At 41.3% G+C, this 18,187-nt stretch overlaps 1 pseudogene; it reads left to right on the forward strand.

The window, feature by feature from the left end:
• The first annotated feature begins 15,003 nt into the window (after positions 1-15,003).
• On the forward strand, positions 15,004-15,849 carry LOC119804282 (annotated as a pseudogene).
• The last annotated feature ends 2,338 nt before the right edge of the window (positions 15,850-18,187 follow it).

Consider the following 18,187-nt stretch of genomic DNA (forward strand, 5'->3'; position numbering starts at 1 on the left):
AAGAATATTTTTAAAAAAATACTCTCAATAAAACAACTCAATTAAAAATTGGGGCATGGAACTAAACAGAGTTCTCAAAGATGAAACACAAATGGCTGAGAAACACTTTTTCTATTCTTCTCTCATACATTACATCCTGAACCCCAATTTCTCCTCCCTCTCCTCCCTCCCCTTCCTCAGATCCACCTACTTTTTAAAAGTTCAATATCCTTCACGGTCATGAAAAATGCAATTAAAAGTACTTGCGATTTCAACTCATGCCAGTAAGAATAGCCAAGACCAATACAATAAATCATAGCATATGCTGATGAGGATGTAGGGAAAGAGGAATACTCATTCATTTCTGGTGGAAGTACAAAACTATTAAATCAAACTATGGAAATCAGTATGGAGGTTTCTCAGAAAAGTTAAAACTTGATCTTCTTCACGATCTAGATCTACCATTCTTGGACATTATACCCAGAGGACTCTACATCTTACTCCCTAGATTACTTGGCTCATCCTGTGTTCCTTGCTGCTCTATTCATAATAGCCAGAATCTGGAAGGAGCCTAGATGTCCAACAACTGATGAAGCAATAATGAAAATGTGGTGCCCTGCACCAAGGAACATTATTCAGCTACTAAGACAAATGAAATTATAAATTCGTGTAAATTAATGGATCTAGACAATTATCGTGACTGAGGTAACCCAGACTCCAAAAATCAGATTATTGCATGTTTTTTTCTTGTATGTGATGTTAGCTTTTAAGTTTTCCATAGGGAGGAGGAGGAAATCTTCCAAGGAATGGGAAATAGAATATAGTGTTATAAATAGATAGAAGTGATACTAGTTTAGGAGGATTAAAGGAGGAGAGTATGGGAGGACAGGGCTAAGGAGGGGTTTGGGGAGGGATAACTAACACTAAAGGCCTTTTGAAAAGGCACATGGAAACCTGCAACTGTAGACATTTCCTAAATTATATACATATATTAAAGGAATTTAAATGGAATCACCATATAAGGAGGAGACAATTGTCCCAACTAGACATCTTATACCTCCAAATACAACCTCTAGTACCAGAAATGGGTTACGGCATGTAGAGTCATTGGGTCATTGGCCAAAAGGGTCCTTATATACTCCCAAAACATTACAGGCCATTGCCAAGACTGTTGGTTATTCTCCATAACCTGGTGGTAAGGCCCTATTGCTGAAGACACAACTTACTTAAGTCATCAAATATGGAGGAGTAGAGCTGGTACCCAACTGGATGCTTCATTCCTACTGACTAGCGTCCATATTCTGGAAAGTATTCTCCACCCTCCTAGAGGGAAAAAAAACAATTATCAAGATCACCTAGATATAAACCCTGTGACCTATAAATACAACCTGTCTGCAAGATGCACTGGTGCGATAGTGGCACAAATATTATGGGAGTAAGCAACCACGTTTTAATTGGATTTAAGGCCCACATCGTGAAATGGAATCCGAACCCGAGACTGCTAAAGTGAGAAATTGATGCTAGATAAATTATGGACCCTAGGGAGAAAACTACTTCTGTTATTTTACTAAAAGAACATAACAATAAAATAACTTCTTATAGCGTACTGCTGCACTCACCCCTCCTCAGAGAAGCTTCTTTCAGTGGCTGATAATCAGCACAGAGACCCACAACTGTACAATGCGCAGAGAGTGAGAGACTTCAGAGCACTCAGCCCTAAATTAGATGTCTTCATCAAAGTTCTCCCTTCAGGGCTCATGGATCTATGAGGAAGAGGAGACAGAAAGGTTGTAAGGGCCTGTGGATGACTCCAAGGAAACAGCATCTTTCAGACACAACAGGACTGATGCACATAAACTCGCAGAGGTTGAGACAGGACAGTACACACAGGAGCTGCACTGGTCCCAATCAGCCAGCAATCTCAGCACTGGGAAGGGGAAGTGGACACAAAGTCCCACCCCGAACCAAGAAGTTATTTGCAAGTGATACCCGCTGGGAAAGGGAAATCAGTGTTCTCCAGTGGAGTGTCATAGCCTTTTGTTTCACTTCGTTGTTTTGTCCTTTTTGTTTTGTGTTGCGTGTTTGAACTTTGTTTTGTTTTTAAAAGAGGAAGACAGACATATTAATGTAAAAGCATGAATATTTGGTTAACTCTTGTATCAAAGAAGGACACCGTATGTAAATGAGAAATACTTATAATCAATGCTAACGAAAATGCCTGACCATCAAAACTGTGTCAAGTGCGCAAATGAAGATTGTACACAGAAGAAATTAAGACGTTTTAAATTTTTATTTATTCATTTATTCTCCTCTCATCTATTAACATCCCCAACAGCAGTTTTTCCCTTCCTCCTCTCCTCCCAGCCCGACCTGCGCCTCCCCTTTCCCCCAGATCCACTTTCCCTCTTTTCCCCTTCAGAAAAGAACAGGCCTCCCAGGGACATCAACCTACACACAGAACAAGTTACAATAAGGGTTAGGAACAAACCCTCATATTAGGGCTGGGCCAAGGCAGCCCCAGTATAAGGAAAGGGTCCCCAAAGCAGGCAGAAGAGTCAGAGACAGTATACCAGGCCTTTCTTTAGAGCCACCAACCAGCTCCCATATAATGACCCAGAGACTTCTTATTAGTATATGAATGGCATCAACCTTAGCTAGTCCTTTTCTGGCTCGCTCTTTACCTTAAATTAACCTGTTTCTCTTTACCTACCTTTGCCTCAGGGTTTTCTTTTTTCTTCTTTGTGTAACTTACTTTCACTGCTTCTCATGTCTGTCTGTCTGGCAACAGCCTGGCTTCTCGCCCAGGCATGTCCCTCTCTTTCTTCCTCCTTCTCTCCTCCTTCATCTTTTTTGTTTGGTTTTGTTTTTCGAGACAGGGTTTCTCAGTGTATCAGCTCCGGCTGTCCTGGAACTCACTTTGTAGACTAGGCTGGCCTTGATCTCACTGAGAAACACCTACCTCTGTCTCCAGAGTGCTGGGATTAAAGGCGTGCGCCACCATTGGCCCAGCCTCCTTTTTCCTCTTGTTCTTCCTTCTCCGAAGCCTAGACCCTCACCTCCTATTATTATCTCTCCTAGCAGCCCCCACCTATCCCTCTCCTGTGTAGCTACTGGCCCTTCAGCTTTTTGTCACATCGAACACCTGCCTTAGGCAGGAAGGTGGAAACAAACGCAGCACGCTTTACAAATGCAGCATAAACAAATGAACATGTCTTTACACAGTTAAAGTAATATTCTGCAGCACAAATAAGCGCAATACGTCTTTAGATAGTTAAATGGTGATACTCCATAAAACAGCACCCACTCCCTCTTTTAGGAATCCCACAAGAACAGCAAAGCCTCACAACCATAGCATATGTGCAGAGGACCTCGTTCAGATCTACACAGGCTTCCTGAACTGTCAGTTCAGTCTTCTGGGAGCCTCTGTGAGTCCAGGTTAGGTGATTGTCTGTGGGCCATGTTCTCTATGGTGTTCCTTGACCCCTTCTGGTTCCTACAGTACTCTTCCCTCTCTTCTACAGGATCCAGAGCTTGCTTTAATTCGCTGTGGGTCTCTGCATCTGCTCCTATCAGTTGCGGATAGATCTTCTCTGATGACGATTGTGCTAGGCTCTTGGTCTATGAGTATAGCAGAATATCAGTAGGAATTATTTCTTTGACTTTTTGCCAGATGTGTTTGGTTCGTGCTATGTCTCTGGGCTATCCGGCCTCTGGTTCCTGGTCATCCAGGCAATGTCAGGCATGGACTCCCATCTCATGGCATTCGATCTTAAGGACCAGTCATTGGTTGGTCGTCCCAGTTTCTGTGCCACTGTTATCCTGTACATGCTTGTAGGCAGGACAAATTGTAGTTGAAGGTTTTGTGGCTGGATTGGTGTTCCAGTCTCTCCACTGGAGGCCTTATCTGCTACAGAAGATTGCAGATTCAGGCTCTGTATCCCCCCCCAGTACTAGAAGTCTTTGCTAGGGTCATAGACTTCTGAGAGTTTCCATTCACTAGGTCTACATCAACACCGAAATGTCCCCAATTCCAGTTGTGTCCCCCCTTGATCTTCCTTGTTACTAGGCTCTCTAGGTCTGTGGATGTAGCATATTATCTGTAAGCTAATGTCCACTATAAGTGAAATACATACCAGTTTTGTCTTTCTCAGTCTGGATTACCTCATTCAAAAATGATTTTCCTAGTTCCATCCATTTGCCTGAATATTTCATGATGTCATTGTTTTTAAGAGCTGAGTCATACTTCATTGTGTAAATTAGCCCACAATTTCTCTTTATCTGGTCTTCTCTTGAGAGACATCAAAGTTGTTTCCAGTTTCTGGCTATTAGAATATACCACAATGAACATAGTTTGAGCAAGTGTCCCTGTAGTAGGATGGAAAATCCCTTTGGGTATATGCCAAGAGTGGTATAGCTTAGTCTTGAGGTAGATCAATTCCCCAATTTTCGGAAGAACCTCTATATTAATTTCCATAGTGGCCATTACAAATATGCACACCCCACCAGCATACAGAGGTGTTCCCCTTGCTCTACATCCTCATAAGCATGAGCTATCACTTGCATTATTGATCACAGCCATTCTGACACATAGGATGTAAGATGGAATCTCAAAGTAGTTTGATTTGTATTTCCCGGATTGCCAAGGATGCTGAAACATATCAGCCATTTAAGATTCCTCTATTGAGAATTCTCTGTTTAGATATGTGCCCCATTTTTAATTTGGATTATGTGGTTTGTTGATGTGTAGTTTCTTGAGTTCTTTATATATTTTTGCATGTTAGCCCTCTATCAGATGTAGAGTTGGTAAAAAAAATCTTTTCCCATTCTCTAGGTTGCTGCTTTGTCCAATTGACTTTGTCCTTTGTCTTACAGAAACTTTCAGTTTCATGAGGTACCATTTATTAATTGTTGTTCTTAGTGCCTGTGTTATCAGTGTTCTGTTCAGAAAATTATCTCTTGTGCCAAATCATTGAAGGGTATCCCTACTCTCTCTTCTATCAGTTTCAGTTGTGTCTGGTTTTTAAGGTCTTGACCCACTAAAACTTGAGTTTTGTTCAGGGTGATAAATATGGGATGTATTTGCATTCTTCTACACACAGAAATCCAGTTTTGACCAGGACCATTTGTTGAAAATGCTTTTTTTTCCCAGTGTGTATTTTTAGCTAATTATCAAAAATCATGTTTCCATATGTGTAAGGATTATGTCTGGTCCTCAGTTAGATTCCATTGATAAATGTGTCTGTTTTGTGCCAGTACCATGCTGTTTTTATTACTATATCTCCGTAGTATAACTTGAAAATCAGGGATGGTGATACTTCAGTAATTCTTTTGTTGTTTAGATGTTTAGCTATCCTGTGTGTGTGGTGTGGGGTGTGTGTGTGTGTATGTTTCTAATATAAAATTTAGTGTTGTACTTTAAAAAATACGTAAAAAACTTGTATTGGAATTTTGATAGGGATTGTACTGAATCTGTCAATTGCTTTTGGTAGGATGGCCATTTTCACTATGTAAACCCTAATGATCAGTATGGGAGATCTTTCCATCTTCTGATACGTTATCCAATTCTTCTTTCTTCAAGTTTTGAAGTTCTTGTCATATAGGTCTTTCACTTGCTTGGTTAGAATTACACCAAGATGTTTTATATTATTTGAGGGCTATTATGAAGGGTGTTGTGTGGGGCCAAAATATGTATCCCTGATTTATTTCTCATTCTGTTTGTCATTTGTACATAGGGAGGGCTACTGATTTTTTTTTAGTTAATCTTGTATCCAGCCACTTGACTAAGGTCTTTATCAGCTATAAGAGTTCCCTGGTAGAATTTTTAGAATTACTTATATATATGATCATATCCTCTGCTAATAATGATACTTTGACTTCTACCTTTCCAATTTGTATTCATTTGATTTCCCTAGTGTAGAAAGAAGCGGCGGGGTCTGCGTCCCGCCACCCGGCCGCGGCTAGCTTTACACCCGAAATAATTACACGGAAACTGTATTCTTTAAAACAACTGCCTGGCCCATAGTTCAGCCTCTTATTGGCTAATTCTCACATCTTCCTTTAACCCATATTTAGTAATCTGTGTAGCACCACGAGGTGTGGCTTACCAGGAGAGATCTTAACCTGCGTCCATCTCGGAGAGGAGAAGCATGGAGACTTCTTATGGCGACTGCCTGAAGCGTCTCCCCAACTCTCCCAGAATTCTGTTTTGTCTACTCCACCTACCTAATTTTCTGTCTCTTAAAGGGCCAAGGCAGTTTTCTTTATTAATTAACCAATGAAAGTAACATAGACAGCCCGCCGCTCCTTTCTACAGATTGGCGCTCCAACGTGGTGACTAAATCCACTTAAAAACCTGAGAGAGCTTTAAATAAAGGAGAGAAAGAGTTTAACACAGCTTTTTGCTGTTTGCCTGGACGTGCTGTAGAGAGATTTCCTGTTTCGGCAATAGCGGCAGAGGAAAAGCTGAGTCATTTTAAAACGCTGCTTCCTGGTGCTGTGCTGCCAGTGCAAACTCTGGCTATAAAGCATTTCAGTGGCTTTTATGGGCCTGGATATTTGTGTTCCCACTTGGGATCGGAAGGAGAGTGAGCTGAGACCATGCCGATGGCTCCCTGCTCCCTGCTGCACCTGGGGAATCAGGCTTAGGCCTATCGGGAGAGCATGGGGATTTCTGCCGCCATAGAGAGATGTTTTCAGACTGCGCAGTGCACTGCGCATCAGATTTGGCTGTAACTTGGATGAAAGAGTTTCTGTGCTGCACGCTCAGTCTCAGAATTAAACTGCTGAGTGCGGCTCCAATGTCGACTGCCGTGTGTCCCTGGAACTGTTGTGCTGCTCAGGGGCACAAATGACTGAGGCAGGAGCGGCTCTGGCTCTGCTCCGCCATGCTGAACGGTGCTGACCTCAGGCAGGAACTATCGTAATACCATGATAAACAGCGCAGTTAAGGTTTAGGACTTGGCTGGAAAACAGGCGGTACCGTATTACCTCTACGTTGGCACAACTTAAGTTTTTAAGAAGTGCTTAACATTTTTAAGAAGTGCTCCTGGATAGTAAAAAATTTTGGATTCACAATAGGACAGATTCAGACATAAAAGACTTTGTAAATGGGTCACATGTTGGATGGCTGTACGTAGGCTTGAGAGAGAAGAAAAAATATAGAGAATAAGGTTAATGCCTAAAAAAAGGGTAAAGTCTTTAAGAGACAGAGTAGAGATAGTTATGATTAAAAGAAGTAAAGTGATAGAGTAAAAATAAGCCACATGAAAATGGAAAATTCACAGAGAGTCTGGATTATGTATTTTGTTTGTGTTTTCTTGATTTTTTTGACTGTAAAGGAGCTCAGTACAGAGAGACATTTCATTATATGGGCTGCCCAGTCTAGACCAGAATGGACATCTTACGGTATGACTTCAGGATTTGGATCTAAGAACATGATGCTTTGGAAAAGAGTTTCTTCTTTTTTTTTCACAGAGGACGAGACTCTGTGGATTGCTTCTCTCCCAATATGGTATGATAGACCACGCCCTCCTGAAAGGTTGCTGTGAACACCCTCAAAAAATTTACTTCGCTCAATTGCCGACTGAGATGAACCTAGCAGACATGTTATACCGTAAAAGACCCAAATAAACAACGCCCCCATTCAGCAGGAAGCAGTTGGAGAGAAAAAACTGCGCCCATTTTCCCAAATATTGTTTATAAATGTTCTTTTACATTTAAAGGTGGAGATGATTAGATATGAATAATTTGCATTGGTATGGATTTTTAAGGTCAATTTGTTATATGTATATGTATTTCTGATCTTGATTAAGCTATTTTAATTGTGTAATTCATTTAAAAATGTAATGTATAATTAGGAAATATAGGTTGTTTAATGGATAATCATCGATAATAGTCAAGCTTGGTAGTCATGTTAGTTAGATTTTCTAGATGTGCATAGATATATTTCAGATAGGCATTCTTCATATCTCTCAAAGACTGCAGAATATGGCATTTAATGTTTTAATAACTTAGGGTTTTTATGACAATGAGACACGTCTGCTTCTGGCAGCACCAATCTACTTCAAGAGGAGATGGGCATCGAAGAGGCTCCTTATGGAGTTTGATAGCCATTTGGGCAAGAAACTGCACTTGCCTGGACTGTTGATAAAGTGGACACAAAGAACCCACAGAGAGAGGACTGCTGAACTTGCCTAAAGGTGAGATGGTCTTTCGGGGTTCCTGATTCATGAGTCTGCGAGATGTTCTGCAGAACACAGCAGAAAGTGACTGAACTGTCTTTGGAATTTCCTGCTTCATGGAAATGTCTACTGGACACTATGGGCCTGAAGGCCGAAGATGGATGTCCCAACGGTACAGAGGAACTTTGGGTGACTGTCCAGGCAGCGAGTTGTCTCTGTCATTTCTAGAGTTTGAAAGTTGCATATGACTTGTTTACTTAGGTAATATTATATCCTTCTGGAGTCTTTGATGGAGTTGAAGAATAAATAGATAGTTATAGCTTTCCTTAGTTATGATAAAAGATAAATAAATCTAATATTGTAACTGTAATACTTGCTTGATAACTGTTTGTTATATGTAATTTTGCTATGTTAAAGTGTGAAGCCTTTCTTTTTTGTTTAAACAGAAAAAGGGGAAATGATAGAGGAGAGTTATCTGTCTATGTTACTTTCATTGGTTAATTAATAAAGAAAACTGCCTTGGCCCCTTTAAGAGACAGAAAATTAGGTAGGTGGAGTAGGACAAACAGAATTCTGGGAGAGTTGGGGAGATGCTTCAGGCAGTCACCATAAGAAGTCTCCATGCTTCTCCTCTCTGAGATGGACGCAGGTTAAGATCTCTCCTGGTAAGCCACACCTCGTGGTGCTACACAGATTACTAAATATGGGTTAAAGGAAGATGTGAGAATTAGCTAATAAGAGGCTGAAACTATGGGCCAGGCAGTGTTTTAAAAGAATACAGTTTCCGTGTAATTATTTCGGGTGTAAAGCTAGCCGGCGGCCGGGTGGCAGGATGCAACCCCGCCGCTTCTTTCTACACCTTAGTTGTCTTATTGCTCTAGCTAGAACTTTGAGTACTATATTGAATAGATATGGAGACAGTGGACAGCCTTGTCTTGTTCCTGATTTTAGTGGAATTGCTTTGAGCCTCTCTCCATTTAATTTGATGTTGTCAATTGACTTGCTGCATGTTGCTTTTATTATGTTTATGTATGTCTTTTGTATCCCTAATCTGCCCAAGACTTTTTATCATGAAAGTGTGTTGGGTTTTGTCAAGGGTGTTTCAGCATCTAATGAGATGATCATGTGTTTTTTCCTTTCAGTTTATTTATATGGTGGATTACATTGATAGATTTTCATATGTTTAACCATCCCTGCAACTCTAGGGTGAAGCCTACTTGATCATATTGAATGATCTTTTTTTCCCCTGTGTTCTTAGATTCAATTTTTGAGTATTTTGTTGAGTATGTTTGCATTTATGTTCATAAGGGAAATTAGTATGTAATTTTCTTTTTTGTTTTGTCTTTATGTGGCTTGTGTATCAGGGTAACTGTATCCTCAAAAATAAATTTGGCAATGTCCCTCCTGTTTCTATTTTGTGGAATAATTTGAAGAGCATTGGTATTAGCTCTTCTTTGAATGTGTGCTAGAATTCTGCACTGAAACTGTCTCGCCCTAGGCATTTTTGGTTTGGGAACCTTTTAACGATTGCTTCTATTTCTCTAGGGGTTATAAGTCTATTTAAATTGTTTATCTGATCCTGTTATAATTTTGGTAAATGGAAACTATAAGGAAAATTATCCATTTCTTCAAGATTTTCCAGTTTCGTGGAGTACAGTTTTTAAAGGATGTCCTTATGTTTCTCTGGATTCCCTCAGTGTATATTCTTATGTCACCCCTTTCTTTTCTGGTTTTAATTTTTTTAATTCTCTCTGTCTTTTTTTATTAAAAAAACAACCTTATTTATTTTGCATACCAATTTTCGTTCCCTCTCCTTTTCCTTCTCCTGCTCCCTCCACCTTCCACTCACCCCATTCCCATCCACTCCTCAGAGAGGGTGAAGCCTGACATGGGGAGTCAACAAGTCTGTCACATCACTTGAGGCAGGACCAAGGCCCTCCCCACTGTATCTAGTCTGAGCAAGGTATCCGTCCATAGGGAATGGACTCCAAAAAGCCAGTTCATGCACTAGGGATAAATCCTGATCACACTGTCAGTGGTCCCACAATCTACCCAAGCCACTCAACTGTCACCCATATTCAGAGGGCCTATGCCAGTTCCCCAGCTGTCACTCTCTTTCTCTGTCTTTTAGTTAGTATGGATAAGGGTTTATCTTATTGATTTTCTCAAAGAACCAGCTCTTTGTTTCATCGATTCTTTGTATTGTTCTCTTTGTTTCTATCTTATTGATTTCAGCCCTCAGTTTGATTATCTCCTGCCTTCTACTCCTCTTGGGTATGCTTACTTATTTATATTCTAGAGCTTGCAGATGTGCCATTAAGTTGCTACTATGAGATCTCACTGCTTTCTTTGTGTCCCATAAGTTTAGGTACGTTGTGTATTCATTTTCACTCAGTTCTAGAAAGGCTTTAATTTCTTTATTTCTCTGTTGACCCATTTTTTCATTCAGTAAAGAATTGTTCAGTTTCTATGAGTTTTAAGTTTTCTGTTCTTTCTATTGTTGTTGATATCAGCTTTAATCTGTGGTGGTCTGAAAGGATGCAGGGATGTAGCTGGCTTTTTTTTCTGTTTTACTCTTTGGGGGCCCACCACCCAGCTGCCAAATAAATACATAGAGGCTTATTCTTACTTATGAATGCCCAGCCTTAGCTTGGTTTATTTCTAGCCAGATTTTCTAACTTAAATTATCCCATTTCTCTTTAACTACTTTTTGCCTCTGGGCTTTTTACTTTTGTTTATTCTATATATCTTTCTTTCCTTCTTACTCTGAGACTGACTGTGTGGCTCTGTGGCTGGATTCTGGTCTCCTCCTCTCCTCCCTTTCTTGCTCCTCACCTTTCCTGTTCTTCTCTCAAGCCTAGAGTTCTCCTATTTATTCTCTCTGCCTAGCAACTCTACCTATCCCTCACCTCTGCCCAGCTATTGGCTGTTCTGATCTTTATTAGACCAATTGGCTTTCTAGGACAGGTAAAGTAACACAGCTTTACAGAGTTAAACAAATGGGACATAAGAGAGTGCAACACATATTTGTACCATTAAACAAATATTACACATCATAAATGAATGCAACACATCTTAAACTAATATTGCACGACACAGGGATTTGTTTCAATTTTCCTACATCTATTGAAACTTGCTTTGTGTCCAAGTATGGGGTCAGTTTTGGAGAAAGTTCCAGGAGATTCTAAGAAGAAAACATAGTCTTTCATGTTTGAGTAGAATGTTCTGTAAATATCTGTTAGGTTCATTTGGTTTATAATGTCAATTAACTCCAGCATCTCTCTGTGTAGTTTTTGTCTGCGTGACTTGTCTAGTGGTGCAAATGGGGTATTGATGTCTCCCACTATCAGTGTGTGAGAGTCAAATATCATTTAAGCTGTAGTAGTGTGTAGTAGTGTTTCTTTGACAAAAGTGGGTACCCTCATGTTTGTGACATAGATATTAAGAATTGAAATGTTGTCTTGGTGGATTTTTCCTTTGATTATATGAAGTGTTCTTCCTTATCTTTTGATTAATTTTGTTTTGAAGTCTATTCTATTTTGTTAGACAAAATGGCTACACCAGCTTGGTTCTTAGGTACATTTATTTGGAATTTACTTGGAAAAATCCAACCCTTTACCCTGAAGAAATGTCTATTCCAGATGTTGAGGTATGTTTCTTATAGAAAGATGGATCCTGTTTTCAAATCCATTCTGTTAGTCTCTTTTTTTTTTTACATGAAGACCGAAGTTTACCCTCCCTCCTCCTCTCCCCCAGTCCCTCACCTCCCCTAACATCCCTTCTGTTGTAATAGGAGCGGTGGGCTGCGTATCGCCACCCGGCTAGCTTAACCCCCGAAATAACCACACACAAATTGTATTAACTTAAACACTGCCTGGCCCATTAGTTCTAGCCTCTTATTGGCTAACTCTCACATCTTGATTCAACCCATTTCTAATAATCTGTACGTCACCACGAGCTCATGGCTTACTGGGAAAGATTCATGGGAGGCGGCTCTCTGACTCTGCCTCCTTTCTCCCAGCATTCTGTTCTGTTTACTCTGCCTATCTAAGCTGCTGTCCTATCAAAAGGCCAAGGCAGTCTCTTTATTTAACCAATAAAAGCAACACATAGAAAGAAGACCCTCCTACAACACCCTTCTGTTTCCCCCCATCTACTCCTCTGCTTCTATTCAGAAAAGGATCCATGAATATTGTCAAAGCATGGCATATACAGTTCTAAGACTAGGCACCTTCCTTCATATTAAGACTGGACAGGCAATGCAGTATGAGAAGAAGGATCCTAAAAGACACACAAAAAAGTCAGAAGCAGCCCCTGTTCACTCTATTAGGAGTCCCACAAGAAGACCAAGCCACAAAACCATCATATATATTCAGAGGGCCTATGTCAGTCCCATGCAGACTCCCTGGTTGTTGGTTCAGTCTCTGCGAGCTTCTATGAGCCCAGGTTAGTTGATCCTGTGGGTTTTCTTGTGACGTCCTTGACCCTTCTGGCTCCTAAAGTCCTTCTTTCCTCTCTTCAACAGGATTCCCTGAGCTCAGCCTAATGCTTGACTGTGGGTCTCTGCATCTGTTTCCACCAGTTGCTGAATAAAGCCTCTCTGATGACTGTTGGGCTAGGCACCAATCTACGAGTATAGTAGAATATCATTAGGCATCATGACATTGATTTTTTTCTCCAGTTGTGTTGGTGCTAGTCTAGGTCTCTGGACCATTCAGCCTCTGGATCCTGGTGTTCCAGGCAGTGTCAGGGGTAAGCTCACTCTTGTGACATGTGTCTCAGGCTGGGCCAGTTATTGGTTGGCCACTCCCACAATCTCTGTGCCACCTTTACCCCAGCATATCTCACAGACAGGACAGACTGTAGGTCAAAGGGTATGTGCTGGGTTGGTGTCCCAATCCCTCCATTGGAAGTCTTGCCTGGTCACAGGAGATGGTCAGTTAAGGCTATGTATCTGTTATTGCTAGGAGTCTTAGCTGGGGTCATCCTTGTAGAATCCTTGAAATTTCCCTTGCTGGTATCTGACCCCCAAATGCCCCCTTTTGCAGTCAGCTGTTACAGTCCCCCCGCACCCCACCTGATCTCCCACCTAACCCCAGTCCACCAGTGAAATCTCGTCTATTTCCCCTTCCCAGGGAGATCCATGCTTCCCCCTTTTGAGGCCTCCTTATTGCTTAACCTCTCTGGGTCTGTGGAATGTAGCATGGTTATTCTTTATTTACAGCTAATAATCACTTTTTTAGTTTTTTGACAGTTTCTCTGTGTAGCCTTGGAGCCTGTCCTGGCATTTGCTCTGTAAATCAGGCTGGCCTTGAACTCATAATATCTACTTTTGAGTGAGTATATACCATGTTTGTCTTTCTGGGTCTGGGTTACCTCACTCAGGATGTTTTTTTTTCTAGTGAATTTCATAAAGTCGTTGCTTTCTAACAGGTTAGGAAAATTTTCTCTATGAATAATTGAAAATATTTTCTGGCTCTTTGAGCTGGGATTCTTCTCCTTCCTCCATTCCTATTCTTCTTAAGTTTGGTCTTTTCATTGTGTCCCAGATTTCCTGAATGTTTTGTGTCAGGAATTTTTTTAGATTTAACATTTTCTTTGACCAATATATCCATTTCTTCTACTGAATTTTCAATGCTTGAGATTCTCTGTTCCATCTCTTGTATTCTGTTGGCTTGCCTTTTTAGTTTCTGTTTGAATTCCTAAATTTTTCATTTCCAGAATTCCCTTGGTTTGTGATTTCTTTATCGCTTCTATTTTCATTTTCAGGACTTTAACAGTTTTATTCATTTCTTTTAACTGTTTGTTTTCTCTTGGCTTTCTTTAAATGATTTATTCCTTTCCTCCAGTTGTTTATGTTTTCTCAGATTTTTTTTAAGGAGTTTATTATTTTCCTCTTTAAGGATCTCTATCATCTTCACAAAGTTGGGTTTAATGTCTTTTTCCTATGCTTCAGCTGTGTTGGAATATTCAGGGCCTGCTGTGGTAGGATAGCTAAACTCTCTTGGTAACATATTGCCCTGAGCGTTACTGACTGTGTTCTTATACTGGCATCTAGGTATCTGGGTTTGAGATGATTATATATCTAGCTGCTGATATCTGGAATGGTCTTTATTGGGTGGGTGTTTTGTTCCTTGGTTTCTGTTTCTTTTCTGGAGTTTCAGAGTGGGTTGCCTGTGTGTTTTACTGACCTGCTTGGCTGGTGTGTTCAAGGGGAATGCTTGCTGGTGCTGGAAGGTGGGGGAAGGGGAGGCCAGGGAGAGATGGTTTGTTGCAGTGCTGGGGCAACCCTGGCAATTGGCTCTTGGGTAACAGAGCAAGTGGAGAAGGTCCACTGGCAGCCTACCTGGTAGTCTGGCAGGTGTGGCTTGTGTTTGAGCAGGTGGTGTGGTTGAGTTGTGAACTGGGATACAGTGACAAGGTGGGAGAGGCGAGGCCAAGGGGGTGGTCTGTGGGATCCACAGGAGGTGTAGAGAGAGGAGGGAAGCCTTCTGCTGGTGCTCTGTTGCAGTACTAGGGGAAACCATGAGAACTGGGTCTGGGGGAACAGAGAGAATGGAGAATGTTTATGGGCAGCCTATCTGGTCTTTTTGTCCTACGATCTCTTTTAAGATTTTTTTTTTATTTTTAATTATGGGTTTGTCTGTGCCAGGATACGTGCACATGTATTCAGGTGCTCAAGGCATCAGACATGGGTACTGGAAATCAGACTCAGGTCTTCTGCAAGAGCAATGCATGCTCTTAACCACTAAACCATCATCTTTTTGGTCCCTAAAAATCCCATAGTCTTTTAAAATTTCAGCATTTTAAAATCCAAGTTAGCCATCCACTCTGGGTCTACACTATGACCCGGGAGACCTTAGCAGCCAGACTGTATTCCTCTCACAGTCTCCAGTTTTTAGTCCTTGCAACTCCACCTCCATGTTCTGAGGTACATCTGGTCCAGGGCTCCATCCTGAAGAAGATGCTGGTTACTCAAAACCCTCATCAATGGCAGCTGCTGGGTCATCAGCTTGTATGGTATGAACCTGCTGAGAAGAGATGCTCCTTACATATCTCTCATGCTGCATTCTGAAGGCTTCCACAAAGGCTGCTTCAAACAACCTGGCTGTGGGCGTGAACCTCACCAGTATGTCCGAAATATTAAAATGTGCTGGCAAAGAAGACGTCATTATATTAAGGACTGAGGATAATGCTGATGCCTTAGGGCTAGTATTTGAAGCACCAAATCAAGAGAAAGTTTCAGCTTATGACATGAAGTTAATGGACTTAGATGTTAAGCAACTTGGTATCCCAGAAGAGGGATACAGCTGTGCAATTAAGATGTCTTCTGGTGAATCTGCAATTAGATGCCTAGCCCTTAGCCATACTGGAGATTTTGTTGTTGTATCCTCTGCAAAGGGCAGGGTGAAGTTTTCTGCAAGTGGGGCGCTTAGAAATGGAAACATTAAGTTGTCACAAACAAGTAATGCTGATAAAGAGGAGGATACTGTAACCATAGAGATAAATGAGCCAGTTCAGCTAACTTTTCACTGAGGTACATAAACTGTTTTACAAAAGCCACTCCTCTGTCTCCTACATTAACACTCAGCGTGTCTGCAGATGGACCCCTTGTTGTAGGGTATAAAATTGCTGATGTGGGACACGTTATTATTTAGCTTCCAAGACAGAAGATGAAGAAGGATCTTAGGTATTGCTAGAATCTGAGAAAACTAAACCTTTGAGAACTGCTTCTGAGATGCCAGCATGTGCTGGTCTTTTCTATCACCAAGTCTGTTCCTGAGTACATATACAACAGATATCTTCTGTAAATAACATATTTTTTCTCTCCATTCTGAAGCACGATTAATAAAACCTCAGGGTCAGAAATTGAGGTTCATTCTGAAGATCCGGAAAGCAAAATAGCCAGCCACTGGCTCTTACCTCAGTCTGAAATGGCAATCCTGCTTCCCACAATCTCAGAATAAGACTATGTCCGAGAGCAGGCTCTCTCCACCCCCCCCTGTCTTGTATTCATCTCTAGGGCTGGGATTAAAGGCATACACCACCCGATTTCTATGGCAGCCAGTGTGGCTACTGGGATTATAGGTGTGTGTTACCATAACCTGGTCTGTAAGGCTGACCAATGGGACTGTTTTACTCTCAGATCTTCAGGCAGGCTTTATTAAAATAGAATTGAAATGCCTCTACACCATTCTCCACAATTTGTTTAAAGAATAAACTTGAGAGTAAGAACTGGTTTTGTTAACATAAATATTTCTACCTTAGAAATACTGACAATATTTCAATCAAAAGTGTTTTAGTGCCAAATGCAGGGGTTTTCTAAGTTTTTTTTACATACCAACCACAGTCCCCCCTTCCCTCCTTCTGCTCTCTCCACCCTCCAACCTACCCCCATCCACCCCAGAACCACAGCTTCTGTGTGCAGACCGAGAGGACATATTCTCAGGCTTCACCTCAGTGATGCCGGCCTCTGTCTCAGCCTCAGCTAATCTCTGTCCCAGGAAAGCAAAAGTTTCATTTTAGTGATTCTGGTCACTTGTTCGTCACAGCTGATTCCTTTCTGCAGCTGACCAAAAGTCACATATTTATCCTCAAAATACCACACAAATGGCCTCTTTCCTCTGAAACTTCACAAGTCAGGCCTCTATCATTGGCAATTCTCTCAGAACTCCTATCTCCCAAGCTCCCACAACAACCCATTAAGTCCTGAACACTCAATGGCTTTTCCAGCCCAAAGTTTCAATCTCTTTCCACAATTTTCCCCAAGACAACATGGTCAGGTCAGTCACAGAACTCCCTCAGATCTGGGTATCAATTTCTGTCTTAGTTTGTTTATCCTGCGATAAACACCATGATCAAAATCAATTTGGAACGGAAAGAGTTAATTTTATCTTACAGCTTACAGATCGTCATGAGAAGACAGGTCAGGAACTAAATGCAGGAACCTAAAAGCAGGAAGTGAAGCAGAGACCATGGAAGAGAACTGCTTACTGGCTTGTTCCTCATGATTGCTCAGACTGCTTTTTTTATACCACCTAGGACCATATGCCAAAGGGTGGCGCCATTTTCATTGGTCTGGGCTCTCTAATACAGATTGTTATTCAAGAAAATACCCTCCATGGGATGAAGAATTGGCTCAGCTGTTAAGAGAATTACTGCTCCTATAGAAGACTTGGGTTCAGTTTCCAGCACCGACATGGTATTTTAGACATACTAAAAACTACTCAACTTTACGTTTATGTAGGTAAATCATACAGCACATGGATTTTGTATCAATGAAACTACTACCAAAAAATAGAATGAAGTATCTGCTACACACAGAAAATTTTCTGTTGGTGTAATCAAACACTCTGACCAAAAGCAACATAGAGGAGCAAAGTGTTTAAACGCAGTCCATCATGAAGGAAGTCAGGGCAGGAGATCAAGTCCGAAGTCTGAACGCAGAAACCATCGACTGCTTGCTGGTTTCGCAGGCTCACATTCAGATAGCTTCTGTGGTGGTTTGAATAAGAATGGCCCCCAGACCAGGATCTAGCTCTAATGCATGACCTGACTTTGTGGAGCCCATTCTCTATGGAGAGACACCTTGCTCAGCCTAGGCAAGGAGAGGAGGGGCTTGGTCTTGCCTCAGACAAGGTGATGGGACAGACTTAGTTGACTTCCCAGGGGAGGCCTTACCTCTCTGAGGAGCAGATGAGGATGGTGTGGGGGAGAGGGGAAAGGAGGAGGAAAATGGAAACTGGAATTGGTACATAAAATAAATAAATAGATAAAGAAAAAAGAAAAGAATGGTCCCCATAGACTCATGTGGGTGAATGGTTGTCCATAGGGAGTGACACTATTAAGAGGTGTGACCTTGTTGGAGTAGGTGTGGCCTCATTGTGGAGGCAGGCTTTGAGCTCTTATAAGCTCAAATCTGGCCAGTGTGGCATTTCACATCCTGTTGCCTGTGGATCAAAATGTAGACCTCTCAGCTCCTTCTCCAGCACCATGTCTGTCTGCATGTCACCATGCTTCTTGCCATG

This window comes from Arvicola amphibius, chromosome X, assembly GCF_903992535.2.
Source record: "Arvicola amphibius chromosome X, mArvAmp1.2, whole genome shotgun sequence".
NCBI classification, from domain to species: Eukaryota; Metazoa; Chordata; class Mammalia; order Rodentia; family Cricetidae; genus Arvicola; species Arvicola amphibius.